This window comes from Calliopsis andreniformis, chromosome 6 (assembly GCF_051401765.1).
Source record: "Calliopsis andreniformis isolate RMS-2024a chromosome 6, iyCalAndr_principal, whole genome shotgun sequence".
Lineage (NCBI taxonomy): Eukaryota > Metazoa > Arthropoda > Insecta > Hymenoptera > Andrenidae > Calliopsis > Calliopsis andreniformis.
Genome location: NC_135067.1, coordinates 589,681 through 595,757, shown reverse-complemented (window position 1 = coordinate 595,757; position 6,077 = coordinate 589,681). Strand labels below are relative to the sequence as shown.

Genomic DNA, 6,077 nt, shown 5'->3' with positions numbered 1-6,077 from the left:
TGGCGACTGTATATCTACGATACTATAATGGGAAATTAACTTTTACTTTACACATACCGTTAGTAAATCGTATTAAATATGATTTGTATCGCATATACTCCTGGCCTATCAAACAAATTATAAACTCTAATGTGACTGCATCTGCATTTGTAATTCCACAAGGAAATTATATAGGGATAAGCAGCGATCTCAGGACATACTTCATTGTCGAGAACTCTTTTCTAAATTCCTGTTTAAAACTGCATGGATATTATCTGTGTCAACCGAAAATATCCTTATACGAGACACATAACTCGAAATCTTGTGAACTACAATTGTTATTAGGACATTCGAATTCAACGGACGAGGACATATTTCAAAATTGCAACATCCGGATCAAACCGCACCATATACCATTCTAGGAAAAGCTTAAGACTACTGGTGCTTGGCTCTACTCTGTGGCGCACCCGGAACCTCTACAAATGATTTGTGACGGACATAAGGGTCAAATCATAACAATTGAACACCATGGAATATTGGAATTATCATCTGACTGCATAGCGATAACGAATACAATCACACTAATGGGGATAAAAATCATTCAAAATCAACATTAATATTACTACCAACCAAATTTATATTTAAGCATCACCAAAATGATACTAGCGATTTGCAACCATTCGGAAATCAACCAGATCCTGGCAGAAAACTCAAATTTGGGACCACTTCCATGGCAGCTTGCTACTGACTGGCCTTTAAAGGAAATAGAGGAAAAGTTGGAATTCATTGGACAACAAAAGCGTGAAAAGGAACATCATCTTCACTTGACATATGGATCATTCTTTTATAATCCATGATAATTGTCATTTTATTGTATTTCTTACGTAACCAAATACTAAACACCTTTAAATCCTTGCAGAATACTTTGACAAGGCAAAACCCAGGTCATGATGCTCCTGAATCAAATGAACAATCTCCAGAATCATTACAGGGTCGACCGCTCTTACCTCCACAAAGATTACTAGCACATTAGGATTCTGTCTCTATCTCTTTGAACCTTTTTTTCTTTTAGCCAGTTGTATTTTCTTTTTAATTTCCTTTTGTTATCTTTCCAATTTCTTATCCCATCAGGGGATCATGATCTTATTTTTTATTTCCACTTCTTCAGCTGTATCGTTCTAATGTACGTCCACTAGTACTCTGATTACTGTTTCGACTGCCTTATCCAATTCTTCTGTATTACCGTACCATCTAATGGGAAATTCCTGTTTCCTTGATTGTACCATTTTGGCAAAAATTTTCCAGTTTGTTCTCCTAGGATTCCTTTTCATTTAATACTTCTTCCGTCCTATTCAACATCAGCTCAAACCTAACATATTTATGATCCGAAAAAGATATGTCATCACTTACTCTCCAATTTCTTACTTTATGTGCCAGACTTTGTGAACTCACTGTAACATCCAGTACCTCTCTCCTGGTTGCTGTTTCAAAGGTTGGTTTATTTCCTCTGTTAAGTGTCACCAGTTCATTCGTTACAACAAATTCCGTTAGCTCCTCACCTTTTACATCCGTTAGTGTACTGCTACAATTTTATGTTTAGCATTCCCCTCCTATTAGTATTTCCCCTCCTTTGTTTTGTACGTGTTCCATTAGCTTCTGAACCACATTCCCTGGTCTCTTCTCCCTTGAATTCCAAGGAGCATATGCTGTTTCCATGTATATATTCTTCTTTTCATTTCCTCTTTTGTCATTTTCCTAAACTATGACAACCGCCAAATCTTTTGTACTAAATTGTGACAAAAATGAAATATCCAATCCTTTCCTTGCTAAAATACATGCTCTTGTATCCCTAGTGTTTATCACGCAGATTCTTCATGCTAAACCTAACCCCCTTACTTTACCATGTACTACCCAGGTACCCGGGGTTCTTTGATTAGGGCCACATCAAGTCTGTCCCTTGCCATCGCTCTTGTGAAGTTGACTCCTGCCGATGCTCCCTCACAGTGATGCAGAGTGATCTGTATTACTTTGAAGGGCATACTTGATGGAACCTAGATTTATAATTTATAGTTTTCAATATCTCTAATATTCTATGCTTTGGATAAAATTTTATTTTTTTATATTATATTGTTTATTTTTTTTTAAAGGGTAGTTTGACAAAAATACATTTATGTATACTTACGTACATTAATTTATATGCGGATACCTTATTCATTTATTTATACTTTCATTATTTAATTATATCTATATATATTTATATTATCATTATGTGTATGTTAATTATGATAATTATTGCCTTATGAGGGTAAAGGTTTCTGTTGAAGCCCCCCCTCCAATAGGAACTGTATATATTTATTCATTTTTATAATTCAATTTCCCTTCTATTTCCTATTTCCTATTTATATTTATATTTATATTTCCCTTCTCCTTCTCACCCTCTTCCTTCTCTGATTTATACATATTCCAATACATATCCAATACATACCCCCCCCCCCCCCCCCTTCCTAACTTACATGGTATAAAAATGATAAGAAGTGCACAGCTTCATTTACAATGTTTAATCATTTTTCTTAAATTATACATCTAATCCTAGAAGATACATTTAGAGTAATTCTAAGTGAGTATTCTTCTCACTGTCTAAAGTTTCATCCTAATCTTTCTTCCTCTTTATTTAAATAGTTTCATTTTTGTCCTAAATTTCACTAATGATGGTGATGGTTTCCTTCCTTCCCACGTTTCTCTTTTCTTCTTGCGTAATTTTTGTGCCTTAGTCAATGTTTCATTGAATTTTGTTATTTAAAAATTCCTTCATGGTACTGATCTTTCATATCACTTTTCCTCTGTCCTCCTTTTCAGTTCTAATTTCATTTGTTTCCCCTGTGCTTGTCGTAATTAGTTCATCCCTCCTTAACATTACTTTTCCTTCTATTTTTATTATTACATTTCCTTTTCCATTTTTCATTTCTTCTCCTTTTCCCTTGACTATTTCTATCTTCCGTAACTGCTTGATTTTTCTCCTTGATAGCGTCTGGGTTCCTACCTGTTTTTTCCTTCTTGTTTTCATGTTATGTTTTCTTAACTCCTCGATTAATACCTTATTTTTTTTAATATTCCAATAACCGCCTCTTTGTCCATACTTAAGAAACCGACTAACATCTTATTAAACCTCTGTCTCAACGATCACGGCTTACAACCGTGAAGATTTATATCAATTTGCGACGCGACAATTGATTAAATTTCATTAATTCTATTTTCATCATATGTCCACTTACTTTTGTCCCTGACTGTAGAAATACGGGCCTACCATTGCTCTGCTCCGCAACAAGGTTAGTCCTGAACGCATGGCCCAGCATAGTGATGTGCGAACCCCAACACCGAAAGCCTAGCCTATATATATACAGGGTGTAACAAAAATGTCGCAGTTCCTTAAAAGGGGTGATTCAGGGGGTGATTTGAAACAACTTTTTCCTTAGCGAAAATGTAAGATGAGGCTTCGTTAACGAGTTATTAATGAAAAACACCGGTCAATGAGAGCACGAGTTTGCCGTCCGAGCGACTGCGGTAGCGTTGGGTACGCGCGCTAGATGCTACGGTTGTACTCCGAACAAGAAAGTCGTCATACATCGAAGAAAATAGCATTAGTATGAAAACTGAAAGCGACATAATAAATAATACCGAGTCCTTTTTTTGTGTATCATTTGAAGTGAATAATTACTTAAAATCGAGGAAAACTACGTGCAACGTAAAAACACGAATATGTAAATTTCTTATTCGCATAACTTATAAACGAAAAAGCAATACAACGAAAAATAAAGGAAGAAGAGGACAAACTTCACTTGTAGTTTGTAAACCTGTGTCACTGGGTCACTGTACCGATCCTGGTCATCGACCGTCGAAATGGTTTATGCTAGGGCACGCGTTTAGGTAATTTATGGCTTTATTGCTTTGGTTTCGAAGGAGACATGATCTCGAAATGTCCGAACAAGGAAGGTCTGAGGTGCTTAAACTACGTGGGGGGTACAAGGAGCTTCTTTGGAAAAATTCTACCCTACCATAAACCATTTCGACGGTCGATGACCAGTATCGGTACAGTGACCCAGTGACACAGTTTTACAAACTACAGATGAATTGCATTTAATTCATTAATGATTACTATTTTTTAAATCTAACGCAGACTACTTTCAACGTTTCTATCTTCAACGTTAATTCTCCAAGTCTCCGTTCATTTCTTTTGTTGCATTGCTTTTTCGTTTATACGTTATGCAAATATTTTCATACGAATGCTATTTCCTTCGACATTATATTATATTATATTATATTATATTATATTATATTATATTATATTATATTATATTATATCATATTATATTATATATAGATTTTAAATACAGTAATAATACGATCGAGCGCTGTTTCGTCCACACGAACAAGAGCCGCGATTAGACCCAAACGCAGCGTCCTCATCATCACTGTAGTGGTTTACAGTATTTTTCGTAGCATTCTGCATATCTCGGCGACCGAGAGCAAAGGAACCCGAATCGCCTACCAGTCATAGACGAGAGCTGCACTCGGGTCTGGCCGCGGCTATCGAATCCACTACCAGTCAGTCGACTACTCAATAGACTACCTGTAACATTACTGTATACGTGGATGAATGTGACCTTTCTTTCTACAAATCAAGTTTTTTGTATCTTTGAAAATAATAATCTAAAAGATAATTTGTTATAGCCAATAAATTTTCCTCCTTATACCATGCAAATTTCATGTAAACAGTTTTTTGTATATCTTAAATAATTTAGGAAATAATGGACTGTACAGTGTACGCGGGACACCCTGTATGTATATATAGGTGGTAACGCGCTAGGCTACGAGCGAGTGATGCGATGCGCGACGCATGCCGAACATGACCCATTGGTACTCGAAATCGCGATAGCTAATCGACGGAATTGAGATATTTCAATTCTCTATGCGTGCTGGTGGTGTATCCAAACGCACACGACTGCTTTGAATATACATGTGATCTACTGTATTTATTTCTTCATTACACATAATCTAACTGCGACATCAGACGTGTATAGGATCTCATAATCTCACCTCGTAACCGTAATGAAATGAAGAACGTCAAAATGCACAGATCCTAGACCTGTCATCTATGTCTTTACCATTGCTCGAGTTCGGATCCCGTTCAAACCAGCAACTTTTTTTTTATTTTGTAGTGACTCGAACGTTTTAGTTTTCGTTTACGCTAGCGAATGCTAGTGATGCTAACCAGATGTTGGTTAGCCAGCAATGTCTTGGGTAGCAACATGTCGTTGTTGTCCTAGACGTTGCAAAGGAAACTTTGTTTTTTCCTTGTAACGTTTGGAAAAACCCAACACGTGTTTTACGAGGACCCTTTGGTCAAGAGGTTCTAGAGACCTCAGTCGAGTCTTGATCGCCTATGCGAAAAGTCCACGGTTTGGTTCGTACCGTACGCTTGTACAGTATAGTTTTTTATGAGTTGAATTTTAATAAATTTTATTACTGTTACGCAAACAAGGGTATTATTACGTACACCCGCGACGAATCCCAAAATTTTACACGTAATTTTAATATACAATTCCAATCTTTATATAAATTTGATTTTATATTACTTTGGCTCAATTATTATTTTATTCCATAAAAGACTGGTTGACGAGGAATTCTAAAGTTAAAAAACTAAAAAGAAATTATGTATGATATAAAAAAGTCACAGATTTGAACCCGCATAATAGCAAAAGACAGGCTCCGTATTCTTGTCTTCTCGGGCTTTCGTAAGTATGCCTGGGCATATGAGAATATCGCGCGCGGTTTGTGTCGTTTATCAGCAACTTGGACAGTACTTTAAGAGCGAGAGAGTAAGGTTCACTTTACATTCGCATTCTCTTTTGACTTTTCGAAGCTGTCCGAAGTGGCCCGAAGCGCCGAACTCACGTACACGCGGCTCCTAAGTGGTGTGTGTAGTGGAGGGGGAAATTTTCAGTAACTCGCATCGCCAATTTGGGTATTACAGATTCCGATTCCACATCGGCAGCCTTTCAAATTAGGCGTCGCAAAAGCCCAACTAAATTTGTTACATT

At 36.6% G+C, this 6,077-nt stretch overlaps 1 long non-coding RNA gene across 1 annotated transcript; it reads right to left on the bottom strand.

Moving 5' to 3' along the window:
- Positions 1 to 804: 804 nt before the first annotated feature.
- Positions 805 to 2,081, bottom strand: LOC143180801 (uncharacterized). Its single transcript, XR_013002183.1, has 3 exons — positions 1,539 to 2,081; positions 1,432 to 1,460; positions 805 to 1,348 (listed from the first exon to the last, which is right to left on the bottom strand). It is a non-coding gene; the product is annotated as an uncharacterized LOC143180801 (long non-coding RNA).
- Positions 2,082 to 6,077: the final 3,996 nt, after the last annotated feature.